We start from the raw sequence: 16659 nt of genomic DNA, 5'->3' as shown, positions 1-16659 counted from the left end.
TCTTGCTGCTCCTGCCCTGTCCCCTTGCCCCCAGCCCTCTGTTTACATGTGCAGACCCCTACTCCCTCCCTCCTGGCTTGTCTGTTCCATTGTAATGCCCCTGATCCATCCCTCCTGCCCTTTATGGTCTGTTATGCTGCAGCTTTCTCTCCTGTCTGTCCATTATGGTCCTGCCTCTTGCCCCTCTGTTCTCTGTTGTCCATGTGCATGGTCCTGTCCCCTCCCTCTTGCTTTCTATGGATTGTTGTGCTGCACTCCCGTACCGCATGCCCTGTGTGGTGTATTGTGCTGCTGCAAACCCTGATGCCTGCCCTGCAGGGTCAGTTTGGTGCACCTCTCCATGTCCCTCCTGTCCTCTGTTATCCAAGTCCATGTCCCTACCCCATTTCCTTCCATGATCCAATGTACCATACTTGCAAACATTTTGAACTTGGTAAGAGGGAGATTTTGAAAAAAACTGGGGTATTGATTTTCCCCTTTGAGTTACATTGAAAAAGAGGAGATTGTAGACAGGAGACAGATAAAATAAAGCCCATTTGAGCTTAAAAACATTGGACGTTTCCTGGCTGAATCGGGTCTGTTGGCATGTATGGTTGTACTACCATTGCCTCTTCCTTCTGCCCACAATGGTCTATTACATTGCCACAGCCTCTCTTGCAAGTCCTGTATTGTTGGTTTGTTGCCCCTGCCCCCCTTTCCACTGCCCTCCATAGTCTGTTGGGCTGCCACGGCCCTTCCTGCCTGCTCAGTGTGGTTAAATTGTTGCCTTTGCACCCTCCTACCTGCCTTCAATTTTCAGAGTCCGTGCCCCTGGCCTCTGCCTCTCAACAGTATCCTAATGAACAACTAGATTGCTAACATTCTATATTTATTACAAAAGTGTGGAACGCCTGACGTCATCTTGATGTAATCAAAGCTGTAATACCTAGAGCATTTCCTTTAGAAATTACATATATGAGAGGGTCTTATTGGCATCAAAATTATGGTTAGTGCTCTAAAAGACTAAAATAAGGACATATTTTCTGAGTTTTCAAATAGCGAGAAAGCAAATTAAATTATTTGTTACCTTAATTTTTTTTATCCAGTTGACCACTTGATTAAATGTTGCACTTAGGGGAGAGGATGTGGTGTTACTTCCAGAACTGCAGACTTTGCAACTGGGGAACCAGGTTGGAGTTTCTGCTTCAGCTCGACATTCTGTGATTCTGGTCAAATCACTTAGTCTCCAAAATGAATTTGTTCTTGTGTGATGTAACCAATGCTCATGTAAAGCACTCCAATACCTGACAAGTCTGCACTATATAACACTGCAAAAACACAAAATATTAAGTGTTTTGCACACTTCTGTCATTGGGCTATATTTGGGCTACATCTGGGTGATTTTGGGCTACATTTGGGCTCTTTTGTCTCCGGTGGCCATCTTGGGAGATTTATTTGTCATGAAGTTTCCTAATTTCCTTCATGTACTGCAGTCTCCTCAGTAGGAAATGCTTTCAGTTTTTTACTTTGATTCCATCATGAAGGTATTCAGATATGTCACACATTTGCCATACATTCTGAATGTTAGCACTCTAGTTGCTCATTAGATCACTGTAGTAAAACTACTGTTCACCATGGAAGTCTGCTCCTGGTATTAAAAGTGCATGTTTCAGTCTGCATGTCAGAATTTTTTAATGAAATAGAAGAGGATTTGAGAAGTCACTCAAAATGTGCCCTCATTTTCTTTCTTCAGCATTAATCATAATTTCTATGGCAAAATGAACCCCCTCATTGTGTTCCTTTTTAAATTAAATGTTTTAAGTGTTACCAGTTTATTCCAATCAAGATGGCTTCAGGTGTGCCATACTTTTGTCATAATGAAGACAGTAAGCGCTCTAGTTGTTTTTAAGAACACTCTGGGACATTCTGTCATTGGGCTATACTTGGGCTACATCTGGGTGATATTTGGGCTACATTTGGGCTCTTTTGTCTCTGGTGGCCATCTTGGCAGACTTATTTGTTATGAAGTTTCCTAATTTCCTCATTTACTGCAGTCTCCTCAGTAGGAAATACTTTCAGTTTTTTACTTTGATTCCAAAGGCATTCAGATGTGTCACACATTTGCCATAAATTCAGAATGTTAGCACTCTTTTTGCTCATTAGATCACTGTAGTAAAGCTACTGCTCACCAGGGAAAACTGCTGCTGCTATTGAAAGTGCATGTTTCAGTCTGCATGTCAGAATTTTTTAATGAAATAGAAGAGGATTTGAGAAGTCACTCAAAATGTGCCCTAATTTTTCTTTCTGCAGCACTAATCATTCTTTTTATGGAAAAATGAACCCCCTCATTTTGTTCCTTTTTAAATTAAATGTTTTAAGAGTTACCACTTTAATCCAAGCAAGATGGCTTCAGGAGTGCCATACGTTTATCATAAGTAGGACTGTTAGCGCTCTAGTTGTTCTTTGGAACACTCTGGGAAGCTGCAGTAGAACACAAAGGAATCAACTGACACTCTCTGCCCTTGTTGGATGTACATGTTTTACTGAGAATGTCAGACTTCATTCTCACATGACTGAGAAAGATAATGTGAATTTACAGAAAATAAGCTCTCAGTTTAGCTTATAGATCACCTTCCAAACCTCTGTGGGAAAAGCATGAGAAAATATTTTTCTCTCAATCATGATATCCCAGCAGAAGGCTTTTTCACATGGTGAAATCACCTTAGAACATACCACAATTCCTAAAATGAGTATGGTACCATCAACAAATGATTTATAATGTAACTAAAGTCTTAAAACCTTCTATTAACAGCAATGCTTTTTAATGAGGTGCTATCATGTATATTGGTCCCAAGATGGCTGCCAACACTTCTTGGAAGAAGTGCTGACAGCCAATCAGATCTCAGGATGAGATGTGTGGTTAGGCTCCGCCCACATATATATGATTTTACTTTTGATTTTCTCAGGAACTACTGAACAGATAGACATCAGACCTGCAAAAGGCACATTCCTGACCTGAGGACTACCTCTCTGCCAAATTTCAAGTAATTCTGTTAAGCCGTTCGGGCTGTACCTTGGACTAAAGGTCCCTATGGAAAATTGCATGGGGAAAATGCGTTTTGGGACCCCCCTTTTTTCTCAGCCCCCGCTTGACGAATCCCCCCAAGACTTTCAGGGTAGGAGCGGAGCGGAGCGTAGCGCCCCACCTATTTTGAAAATTTCGCAAGGATTCTTCAACCGGCGCCAAAGTTATTCCAAATAGAATGTTGCGGATTTCCTGTGGAAACACGGTCCTAACTATAACTATCTACTGGCGACCGCCAGTAGATAATATATATATATATATGTATGTACGCTCATTTGCCATGTCCCCAAACTTTGAGCTACACTCGAACAACGACCAAGGTGGCAAGTCTTTTAATCAAGGGTATAAGCAGGCTGAAGTTGACAGTTAACGATCAGACAGCTACAGACGCGGTAAGCCTGACGCGTTTCAAAGGTGAATCTTTCTTCTTCAGAGGTGGTCTCATTTGTAGATACGTGCTCCGGTCTCCATCCTGAACGCCATTTATACGCCCCCAAATGGGCCAGTTCAATGCCCGATGCATTCTGGATACTGGAGTCCCGGTATTACTTCCGCTGATGGTGCACTAATTTTTGTCCATTATTTTTCAAGCCCTCAGATGGGCCACCATCAACACCGTCTGCTTTAAATCCCAAGTCAGAGTTCCTGATGAACGGCTCAGCATAATTGCTGCCGTGCGGCCCCCTCTCTTAGCGGGGTGGTGCTGCTCGACAGCCGGACTGCCGCCAGAAATGTACACTCATTTGCCATGTCCCCAAACTTTGAGCTGCACTCGAACAACGACCAAGGTGGTAAGTCTTTTAATCAAGGGTATAAGCAGGCTGAAGTTGACAGTTACCGATCAAACAGCTACAGACGTGGTAAGCCTGATGCGTTTCAAACATCAATCCTTCTTCTTCAGAGGTGGTCGCATTTGTAGATACGTGCTCCGGTCTCCGTCCTGCAATTTGTAGTGATTTCAACTACAAGCTACCAGTACCAGAATGCAGAGTTATATGTTTTAAAAAAAAAATGTTTTCCTGTTTTGACGGGATGTCATGTGATTTATTTCAAAATAAGAATGCTGGAAAAAACTGATAGTCCAACCGTGACCAAGGTTTCATGGAGACCGAAACGCGTTGGTTTAGCGCTGTGGTTTATTTGTGAAAATTATCTTTGAAGGATTAAAAACGCTGAAAACTCCCCCGTGAGTGCGCTCCACTTTGTTCTCTCCTAGCGGGAGGATTGCTTTGGAAATTAATTAACGGCTTGGCTCAGCTGAGGAGCTTTGGCACCACAAGAAAGAGACGCCGCTACATTCAGGGAAAAGCGAGCTTTCAATATGGAATATAAAAATGCTGCAGCGGTAATCGCCGGTTAGGACTCATCATCACCTCGGAAGACGTGGAAACATTGTTGTCAGCCAGGCGGCTGCAATGCTGTGAAAAGAAAACATCAGAGGTAAGACGAATAAACATTGTTTATTATTGAATGCTGGTTTTGCCTGCCGAGAGCCTTTGATTAACCCAGTATTTTAGCCAATGAAATTCAGCATTGACTGGAGGCTACAACTAGACGGGACTATCTAATAAGGTCACAAGGCAGACGGGGTTACAGCAAAATTATTCAAATACTGTCAGAGTGAAAATGGCCACAGCCATGAAAAATGGGACGCAAAACAAACAGAATTAATGGATTCATCCTTTTTTGAACAAATAAATGAAAGTAATGTTGAGACAGGAAATAAGACCCCCCGCCACAAATCGGATGTAAAGAGTAAATTAAGGACATGGGAAAAACTGTCAAAAAAAGAAATAAACAAATGGTGGGAAGTGGTATCTTTAAAAAAATACCTGGAGGTGCGATGAGTACCCAGAGGCTTGCAAATACATCTAATGCCAAGTCATCAAGATACCAGTAACGCTTTACTCCAGGAATGGGGCGAATATATCCTGAATTCATCTATGGGTTTAATAACAATTCTTATAAAGCATCTGGAAATAGCATTGGAAAAAATCAAAGAACAAGTGAAAGCACTGGAAACAGAACTCGCCAAATTGGATTTAAATCCGGATATGTTAAAATTCAAAGAGGAGTTGGAACAACAAATTGACAAACACGAGGAAAGCATGCAGAAACGCAAACAATCTAAATTCCTAAGGGATAAAAATGACTACTCAAGCGGAAGAATCTTCACATACGCAAAGAAATTTGATATGTTGAACCAGATAGGAAAAATAGATGAGACTGCAGTGGCCTCCACGAGCCAATCCTCACTAACATCTACTGAAGCAAGTGAGGGGGAACCTGAACAAGTTGGTGACAAATCGAAGATATCTTTTTTGGGGGACATGAGGTTGGTGCTCCAGCAAAGACAATGGGAACAAACCATGAGCGACCAAACGCAGGGCTACAGAGGAAGAGGAAAAGGTCCAGTACAAGGCCAACGCAGACAAAAAGGAAATGAGCAAGGAGAGGAAAAAAGAGCAGAGGAACAAGAGCAAGTGGGATTTCTGACATGCAGTATGAGACAAAGGAAATTGTAATGGATGAGTTACAAATTGAAAATTTATCAAACAGAAAAAATGACAGAAACAGAAATCAAAGTATTGAAACATGGTCTAAATTTCTGCCCTTTCAAACGGATGGATCTTGCCTAAACAAGAATAGATATATACCAATATGTCTGAAAAATAAAATTGGCCAAAATATTTGCAGAAAATAAAAAAATGCGAGAACATCAAAAACCATTACAACTACCAACTGAAACTCTAACAGCAAAAGATGCAGAACCCTTACTTACACTCATCTCATAGGTTTAACTGCAGTGTGTGAACAGATTGGTTCCAGTCTGAGTGGTATGAAGCCCAAATCTAGATTTTATCCCCAATTTCCTCCAGGAAATAAAATTGATATATTTCAGGAAGCTGTGACGCAAGATATTTACAAAATTATTCCCTCAAGATATAAAGACAACCTAACTAAAGGAGAAAGAACAGCAATAAAGAACTTAACAGAGGATGATCAAATTGAAATTAAAATCGCAGATAAGGGTGGCAATATAATTATCTGGAATAAAAAAATTATGTAAAGGAAGCATATTACCAACAGAACAATCCAGAATATTATGCCAGACTGAAAAATAATCCTACAATGGAATTTAAGGCAAATTGAGATGAGCAGCTCAGTGAATGGAAAAATATGAACCTCTTAGATGAAGATGAGGTCAAATATTTAAAAACGGAATTTCCAATAACTGCTACAATTTATTTTTTGCCTAAAATTCACAAGCATGCCACAAAGCCACCAGGAAGTCCAATAATTGCAGCAAATGGCTCATTATTGGAACCTGCAACAAATTATGTAGACTTCTTTGTACTACCATTCGTCCAAAATCTGACATCATATATAAAAGACACAAGTGACTTATTGAGACATATACAGGACATCCCATGGCAGAGTACATACATACTGATAACAATGGATGTAATTTCGCTCCACTCTAATATTGAAAATCAAATTGGAATCACAGCTTGTAAATACTTTCTAGGCAAACAAAACATCCAATATGAAAAACACAATCAAATGTTGATACAAATGATTGAAAATTGCCTCATGAAGAACGTATTTCTATTTGGTGAGGAAATATACATCCAGACAAAGGGTACAGCCATGGGATTTTCTTTTAGTCCAAGCCATGCTTGCTTGACAATGTGTTGCTGTGAGCAGCACCTTGCATGGCATCCGGATCATGATGAGTATGTAAATAAGACCGTGAGTTGGTTCAGATTTATCTATGACCTCTTTTTAATTTGGGATGGTACTGAAATAGAATTTTAAAAGTATTTTGAGATACTCAACAACACAGAGGCAAATCTATGGTTCACCTACGAAATCAGCCAGGAAAGGGTGACCTTTTTGGACACAGAAATCTATGTAAAATCTGGTAAATTACAAACAACACCACACTGTAAAAAAACAGCCACCAATGCCGTGCTACACGCTCAAAGCTTCCATCAATATTCGTTAATTCAGAATATCCCCTATGGGGAGTTTCTAAGGGTCAAGCGAATATGCTCTGAACAAGAGGAGTGGCACAAACATCGTGACCAAACAACACAACGATTCAGAAGTAGAGGCTATAAAGAGGAAACGATAACAAGGTGCCGAAACAGAGCAGATTTAAAATCACGAGAAGAGATAATAAAAGAGAAATTTACAGTGAAAGAAACTAACACAATCAGAATGATCACAACATTATCTCAGGAATCCAAACAAATCAGAGATTTTAAAGAAAAATTGAAAAATTCTATGCCTAGACCCAACAGTAGCAACATTCATTGGAGACCATCCGGATATCACCTTTAGGAGGGCCAAAAATCTAAAGGACATCATTTTTCGAAACAAAAGAACAAAACCTCACAATGGCTACAAACCACAGGCTTCAGGAAATGTTACAATTGTAAAGTTTGCCAAATTGCAAACAGTACAAAGGAAATAACTTGGGCAAAGAAGAAAAAATTGAAAATACAGAATCTAATAACATGTAAAACACAGTTCGTGGTTTATGTTATAGAGTGCCCTTGCCATTTAAAGTACGTTGGGAGCACTATCTGTGAGCTCAAAAAAGAATTTTAGCACATGTAAGAGCCACCATAGCCAAGGACAGGAGTAATGCGGTGGCAAAACATATGGAGCAAGCTCATAATAGTGATTGGAAACAATTGCGATTTTACGGCATTGAAACGGTGGAACAACATGTGAGAGGAGGTAACCGGGAGAAAAAATTGTGACAGAGGGAATCCCGGCAAATACTTGCATTGCGGACATATATGCCACATGGTCTTAACCAGGATGAAGAACTTCATGTCATTTATGACTCTTATCAAAGAATCCATGATTTTCGCGTACCCTATAGTTTTGGCTAGAGGCCAAATTTTAATGTTACCTTAATTTTGCTTTGAAAAAGCTTTATTTGTATTTTTCAATTTGGCTAAATGGATATAATAATTATGGATTGATAAACATAGTCAAGCTCTTCCCACTAGAGGGAATTTGAAAAGATTGTGATAGTCAAATCATATGAGTAATGTACTATAATAAGCCCACTAGAGGGCTGATAAATATGTCATCTGCTAATTTAGCTCAGAGATATATATCTGATTACATGGAATATTTATTTAAAGAGGATGCAATTTGTAGTGATTTCAACTACAAACTACCAGTACCAGAATGCTGAGGTATATGTTTTTAAAAAAAAATGTTTTCCTGTTTTGACAGGATGTCATGTGATTTATTTCAAAATAAGAATGCTGGAAAAAACTGATAGTCCAACCGTGACCAAGGTTTCATGGAGACCGAAACGTGTGGGTTTAGCGCTGTGGTTTATTTGTGAAAATTATCTTTTTTTTTTTTATTGAGCAGAACAGGAATCAAGAAAAAAAAAAGAAAAGAAAAAACAAGTACAATCAAAAGAAATAACTCTTCATATACGTCAAATTCATATCCATATAGAAACAAAATTGATCGCTTTTTCTATAATTTTAGGTATGTAAAAAAGAAAACAACAACACAGAACAAATCAACTTCGGGCCATATCAAAATAATCAAAAAAACTGCTAAGTCTTCTTAAATTTGCTCACTGCTCCCACCCTGAACGCATATGCTTCTTCAAACGACCTCGTGCGTTTCATTTTATTAAACCATTTCATAAACGAGGGTATCTCAGGTGATCTCCAATTTTGCAAAATTAACGACCGAGCCAGCAGTGAACAAATCATTACAAATGCTTCTTCATATTTAGTCAAACCTGAAATAGTTCTTGAAATTCCAAATAAGGCAATCTTTTCTTGAGGATCAATCGTTTTATGAATGGCCTGACTTATGGCTCGAAAAATATTTTGCCAGTATTCATTAAGCTCTGGGCAGGTGTAAAAAATATGAAGCCAATTCCCTTCCTCTCCAGCTTGACAACGAAAACATCTATTTTCTACCTCGGGAAATCGCTTGCTCAGGGCCTCAGGGGTGAAATATGCTAGCCATCTATTTAGAAAAGCCATCCGTTTAAAATTAGCCGCTCTCAAGACCTTATGGCCTAACTGAGCTTGAAGTTGCCATTCTTGACTTGAGAAAACGCATCCTGTTTCCCGCTGAACTTTATCCAAAAAATTATTCAAGATAGGGAGCTCACTATCCTTCCGTAAAAAAGAATACCATTTTCCTATACCTTTCACTTTAATTTCATATAAAAGGGGAGCCAGATATCTCATCGCCGCAGGAGGAGGGAAATTGGCCGTTTGGAGGAAATGAGAAATCTGTGAGTAATCAAGAAAATTAAGCACACTTTGATCTGGAAGTTTCTTTTGAATCTCCTGCCACGAGATAATCCTATTATTCTTGAAAAAATGTCGCAATTCCTCTAAACCCAATTCATTCCATTTTAGAATGCGTCCTGGATGTACAGATAATCCCAGAGCCTTACATTCTTGAAGCTTTAAGTAAAGCCATCCTGGGAAACTATTTTGTTTAAATAGAGATAACAATCTAAATGAAATATCATGTAGTGTTTTATACCTAGTTTTTTTTGGCAGTTTGATGATTTTCAAAAAAATAGGAAGTTGTGTGCCTGACTCCTGAAGCATTTTATTTAAAAAAAAATGATCTTCTAGATTATTAGTATCTAATAGACAAGCTATTTTATCAAGCATGACCGCCTCATAATAGGTTCGCATTTTTGGAAGGGCGAGTCCCCCATTTTCTACCTCAAGTTGTAGAACCTCAAGTTTAACCCTGGATGCCTTCTTGGCCCATATAAAGATCCTAAATTAAAAGGATTTGATTTCTGTAAAATAACTTGCATTAATTTTTAAAGGTACATTACTGAAAAGGAACAACAAAAGTGGTAAAATCATCATTTTAATCTGAGAGACCCGACCAATTATAGATAAAGGAAGTACAGACCATTTATCAAGAAGGGTTTTTATTTTAGTCAATGTGGCCCTATAATTCAAAGAGAATAATTGATCTATTGATTTAGAAATAAAAATCCCTAGATAACGTACCGGTGCTAACTTGGCAGCTTGAATTTGTAAAGTGGGTGGTAAAAAAGAGTTGTTGTTTAAGTTTAATATAATGATCTCCGTTTTGTTTTGATTAATTTTATATCCCCCTATAGACTCAAAATTAGTGAATTCCGCCAACAGGTAATCTAAATTAATTCTATCTGGATGTAAATAAAGAATAATATCATCAGCAAATAGTTTCAGTTTCTCCATCCCACTTATTGGAGGTCGTATTTCGGGATTTTCTCTAATTCTTATTGTAAGAGGCTCTATAAAAAACGTAAACAATAAAGGAGAAAGGGGACAACCCTGTCTAGTCCCACGTTTAATTAATACTGAACCAATCTGCTCAGCATTTAACACTACTCTAGCTTCAGCGCCCGAATAAATATTTCTTAGCATATGTATTATTGATGATGGGAATCCAAATTTTTTTAACCCGATAAATAACGCCTCCCAATTCACTAAATCGAAAGCCTTTTCGGCATCTACCATCATAAACATTGATGGAATTTTATTACAAGTACAATAATCAAGAGCTTGAATCAAATAATTAGTATTAGATGACATAAAATGACCGGCTATAAAACCTGATTGATTATTGTGAATTATTTCCTGGGCAGCAGGTGTAAGGCGCTGAGCCCAAATTTTCATGAATAGTTTATAGTCGACATTAAGAAGAGTAATCGGGCGGTAGGAATTTACATCCTTTGGGTTTTTGCCTTTTTTAACAAAGCTGACAATCAACGACTCTTTGAAACTCATAGGAATATCTGAGCCATTTTTAATGACATTGAAAAGCTTTGTCAAAAATGGGGTCAGCTCCTGGGAGAAGGTTTTGTATAATTCTGCGGGAAAGCCATCCGCTCCGGACGCCTTAGCCCCTGCGATGGATTTTATCGCTTGTGAGACCTCTAGTTCAGTAATTTGTTGATTAATTACTTCACAACGAAGTTCTGACAGATGAGGAAAAGAAACTGCCTCAAAATATTCAACTATTCTTTCCTGAGATATGTGATATTGTGTGGTATATAAGTTTGAATAGTGATCCATAAAAATCTGGGCTATTTGTTCTTTTACGTGTGTTGTATTCTCAGTTCGTGGATCGGTGATCTCATTTACCAATGCAGCTTCCTGCTTAAATTTAGTTGTCCCAGCCAGTAGTTTGCCTACCATCTGGCTTTCTTCATACACCCTCTGCTGGAAATTTTTAGTATGACTAATCTCTTCTAATATAAAAAATTCTCTCAATGATTGTTTAGCTTTATCCAGGAGAGATCGGGAGTTAGAATTAGGAGAACCCTGTGGATTATTTAAACGATGTAACGCTATTTCTACATCACGCTGAAGTTTAGCAATATTTTCTCGCCGTAATTTATTCTGGGCTGATGAATAAGCTATTAATTGACCGCGTAATGTCGCTTTAAATGCGCCCCAGATCGCAAATATCCCTGCTGAGTCCAGATTATGAGAAAAAAAACTCAGATATCCACTACTTAGTTTTTGCTACCCAGATAGGGTCTTGCGTTAAGCGCCGATCCATCTGCCACCTGGAGCGAGCCTTCAATTGTTCAAAAACTTCAACTTCTATCTTGATAAAAGAGTGGTCTGAAAAAGAGTTAGCCCCTATCTCAGAACCCAAACATTTTAGTGACTGAGATAAGAGAAAAAAATCAATACGCGAAGCCGAAAGAAATTGACGGAAAAAACAGGTATATTGGTGGACAAACTGATGTAAGTGGCGCCAAGGATCATATAAATGATGCTCCGATCTGAAGGCTTCAAGAACTTTCTTAGTACGTGGCTTCAACTCTTTTTTATTTACATTAGAATTATCTTTTTTAATGTCTTGAATAAAGTTGAAATCTCCTCCCATAATTATTTTTCCTGGGACCCCCCTTATTAGATTTGCTATTTTGGTTAAATGAAGAGTCTCATCAACTACCGGGCCATAATAGTTTATGAAATTGAGTATTGCACCATCCAATTTAGCCACTACCCAAATCCATCTCCCTTGTGGATCTCTCTCTATTTGAGCAATCTCCCATGAAAAATTCCTGGAAAAATAAATTGCGACCCCTCTTTGCGCAAGACCAGAAGAAGCAAAGAACGCATGAGAAAAAAAACCAGGAAGAAATAATTTAGGAAAGTTAGATTTCAGATGAGTTTCTTGCATAAATAAAACATGGGGGGAAAAGGAAGTAAGCCATCTAATTAATCCACCATATTTCTGCTTATTTAAGATCCCATTTACATTAACAGACATTATAATACATTTATTTACTTTACTAATCATTCTTATATAAAAAAAATCCTGATCGTAGTTTCCTTTGATTTATCCAAATTATAATTTTTCCTGATACTGCTCATTTTATTTTTTTTAACCCAGGCCCCCCCAACCCACCACCACCTAAACCCTAGAGATGTGGGACTACCCCGCTTCCCACATCTCTCCCTCCCAGACCGCATGGGGTGCTTTATTGTGAAAATTATCTTTGAAGGATTAAAAGCACTGAAAACTCCCCCTTGAGTGCGCTCCGCTTTGTTCTCTCCTAGCGGGAGGATTGTTTTGGAAATATATATATACAATTATATATATGTTATAGTTAGGTGAATTCATCAGTTATAGTTCGCAGCACTATAAGTTGTGCCCCCACCATGCACTGCTTATGACTGCACATCTGACATCACTCATGACGCGTTCTATGATATCATTTATGACATCACTGATGACATCTCAAATGACATCAGTGATTACATCACTGATGTTATCCCACAGCTGATTTTAAAATTTTATAATAATTTTGTATTTGAAAGATTTTGTATATATTTTATCCCGATTGGAAATCTTCTGTCGCCTTGCACCAATGCTACTCAAAGAAATGAATTCACGCAAATCCAAATAAAGGTTTTATGATGATGATGATGTTGACATCACTATTTTTATATGTAAATTATATTTCTGAATACTTTTGTGGCATCATCTGCCAAAATAAAGCTATTATCACATCACAATTATTTTTGACCTTTACTATCTAAAAAACTATTCAATGGATTTACACCAAATCACAACATGCACAATCTGCGGGCCAGGATCTAGCGTCCTACTGAATTTGGTGTAATTCCATTCAGAGGTTTTTTCTAAAAAATCTATGGAAAATGAATGATGATTTTATGATTTGGGACCTCCTTTTTTTCTCTGCCCCTGTTGAACGGATAACCCCAAAACTTTCTAGGAAGCAGCTGAGGTGGACAAACTTTTTATTTGAAAAGTTTTGGGAAGATTTGTCAAGCAAAGCTAAAGTTCTTGCCAAAGCAAAAAACACTCCGCCTATGGAAAAGCAGAGCTAACTATAACTACCCATAACTGGTACCTGGTGACACGCACACACCTATGGGTGTTAATTGAAGTCCCCTCATCCATTATTTTCAATCAAGCTTGTTCCTGTACCTGTTCTTGGCAATGTGTGATGCTGGATCTACCCCAGGTGTGAGCTAAAGTAAATGTTTCCACATTACCACATATTTACTACTAAAATGTAGGCGTACATGCACAGACTTCGGCATCGTAAGGGCTAGGATATCTGCAGTCAGAGCAGAGATCTCTGCAGTAAAAACACAGGTGGGGCAAAGGCGAAGACATGCGCATGTAGGTTAGCATTTATGTTGTATGTGAATAGTACAAGTGTAGTTCCACTAAATGTTCTACAAAATGCAGTTTCAGAATAGGCACCCTAGTGTCTTAATCATATGAAGAGATGAAAAAATAATTTTATTATATTAAATGGCAGTAAATGTAATTTGCCATGGTGACTTGAAGTGAATGTGCTGTTTTTGCTACAAATATAGCAGCAATCATTTACCTTTTAAAATAATTGCAGAACACAAGAGGACACAATATTGCACCATAAAGCAAAGCAACAATACAACAAAAACATAACGTTGCACAGCATAAAAACTGTGAAAATGGAATGCAAAAACAACAACAGTTTAGAGGTAATCCAGCAGAATGCAGTAACGCAGAACACAAACATTGTAGCACAAACATTGTAGTACAAAACACAACAAATCACCAACATATTAAATAATTAAACACAATATATATGCACAAACATCATTGTCACTAATTACCACCTACACAAACCTACTTTCATAGCAATGGTGAAAGGTTTGCAACATGCGCTGCCATAAGGACCACCAAAAACATGAAATATCACCAACCAAAAATGTTTTGTGATCTATCTCGTATGTCTTTCCTTAAATGGTCAATTAATAGAAAAAAGTGCAGCTGAATGATTCAAACTTTCAAAAATTAACAGCAACCCAGAAGTACTCTTTCTCAATGAGCTATCAAAAGAATCTGAGCAAAGGTAACATAGCAACGTTAAAATATAGATATGATTTCGGACCAAATGAGGACTTCAACACACAAACATTTGACCAAACTTTTAGTAAATGTCCACAGGCATGAGATTAAATTAGGATTTTCAAACAGACCTGGATTTTAATCGGTTCTTTGGAAAATTAAATTTCCTTACTAACACACTTTCCTTAAAAGAGTGGAACACATATTTGTTGGTAAAGTTCTCTCTCCCTATGGGCAGTAGGATGCTAGATTTCAGGAAGACGAACAAAGAACCCTGCTGCTAAATGCTGCTGTTAGTAAGGGCAGGGTTCTCGGGGAGAGGCTGTACAATGGGGTGCTTATGATTTGCACTTATACATATAGCAAACCACCCCTTATTCTCAATATGGTTCAGGGGATCATGAGAATAAAAGATACAACTATGACCGTGGTAACACATCAAACTGCTTCATAGCTGGACAATGAAAGGCCAGGCAGACATCTTTGACAGCACTTCTGAATCTATAGTTGATGCCTATCAAATAAAATTAAACTGAGGACAATATAGTAAATAAACATTTATAGTCCATGAAAATTGAAGCATCTGGTTGTAAACTTCTAGCAGTTCTAAAGTATACTTTGAAACAAATAACTTGTAGGATTGGTATATGCTGCTTACTAAGAATGAATAAAAAATACTGCTGAATATTTACACGTATAATACGTTTATCCTAAATTAGCATGAAATTAGATTGTAAAAAAGTACCTTTCACAACACCGCTTGACAACTCTCTGTTTATAGAGCACAGTGCCTTACCTATTTATGTAGCTGAAAGATACTCTCTCTGGATATGCAGATTGCAGTACAACAGTAGGCGTACTTGTAACACATGACTCACAAACTCAGCGGTATCGGAATAAATAATGATGACATTTTACCGGTCTTTTTTTTTCTTGTTTGCTTCAGCGTTTACTGGACTCTGACGTTTAAATTGTGATAGGTTGCCTTTGGGCTCCAATCAGTCTGTGCACGTGCATCATTGTTTCCACATTGTGCAATGCTGACGGTCCAGAATAAATAAATGATTTTATCTTATCTGAGAAGACTCTTTGCTCTGACAAACGTTTCTGCAAACAGTGACCTTGATCAGCCAAAGGTCCATACACTTCCTTTGAACTAGTAAGGTGCCTGAAGTACTAATCTCTGCTTGCATCACAAATGCAAGTTGTCCACAGCATTACAATACAACCCAAAATTACTTTTACGCTGCAGAAGATGACTAATCCATTACAGAGAAAAATAGTATTGAACGGGTTTTGCAGAATCACTGCCCCATTAGTATAGATTCAATATGTGAATCCTCCCAAAAGCATGTAAATGCAGGGTTGGAGGCCTGGAAGGGATGGGGCAGCAGACCTCCACTCCTGCATTCACATTCCCAGGATGGCTGCTGATTTATTGCAACCCTTTTCTTTTTCATTTGGAGGCTTATGGCCTACAATAAAATTAAAAAACAGAAAATACATACTCCTGAATCATTTTGGGGGAGAACATGCAACAGTGCCTTAGACCACTCTCTCCTCAAATGATGACAATCCTTATTCACAATGTGGAAGCTGTCCCTCAAGGGCAGCTTCCTCTTAGTGAATACATTCAACTGTTTCATGTGTCATTATCAAATCAATGGTTTGCGACCACAATTGCAGCCATGAACCATTAATTAATTGTATTGCGATTTTGAAGAGAGGAGGGGATACCCCTTTCATGCACTCTCCTCGACACAAAATGTGCATGGTGACTCAAAAAGCCATTCCCAACTCACAGCATACCTTTGGTACATTGCAATTTGTCTTTTTGTTACCGTTTTGAGGATCATAGGCTCTGCGACCATTTGGAGGCTTCATACATTGGGTCCTGATCTTTTCTAAGCAATCGCCTTTGTTAAGTCTGGTACCCAGCGTGGATTGATTTTACACTCTCATGTATGGATCACAGTGATGCATTTGTAATTTTAAACTCGCATTTGCAGCAAGGGTTAGACCAAACTGCAGATTCAAAACATTGATTTGCACTGGTCGTTTGTTGTAAATGTAATGATTGCTCTTTTGGGCTATGCAAAGGTTGGTAAAAAAAAATCACTGGCACTAGTAGAGTCTAGTTAAATCCACCCCCTGGTGCATCAAACCATCACTCTAGATCTCTGCAAGGA

At 38.3% G+C, this 16659-nt stretch overlaps 1 protein-coding gene across 2 annotated transcripts in view; it reads right to left on the bottom strand.

Annotated features, from left to right (window-relative positions):
- Window positions 1-15499, bottom strand: part of LOC146799060 (alpha-1-antiproteinase-like) — a 200441-nt gene extending 184942 nt beyond the window's left edge. Inside the window, exon 1 of one of the 2 annotated variants that reach the window (XM_085626466.1) lies at window positions 15267-15499. The gene's annotated coding sequence lies outside the window, so the exon portion shown is untranslated. The other variant, XM_085626467.1, reaches the window with a different exon arrangement.
- Window positions 15500-16659: the final 1160 nt, after the last annotated feature.

Source organism: Triturus cristatus, chromosome 9, assembly GCF_964204655.1.
Source record: "Triturus cristatus chromosome 9, aTriCri1.1, whole genome shotgun sequence".
Classification (NCBI taxonomy): domain Eukaryota; kingdom Metazoa; phylum Chordata; class Amphibia; order Caudata; family Salamandridae; genus Triturus; species Triturus cristatus.
The sequence above is the reverse complement of the archived record's forward strand: the minus strand, read 5'-3'. Positions and strand labels throughout refer to the sequence as shown.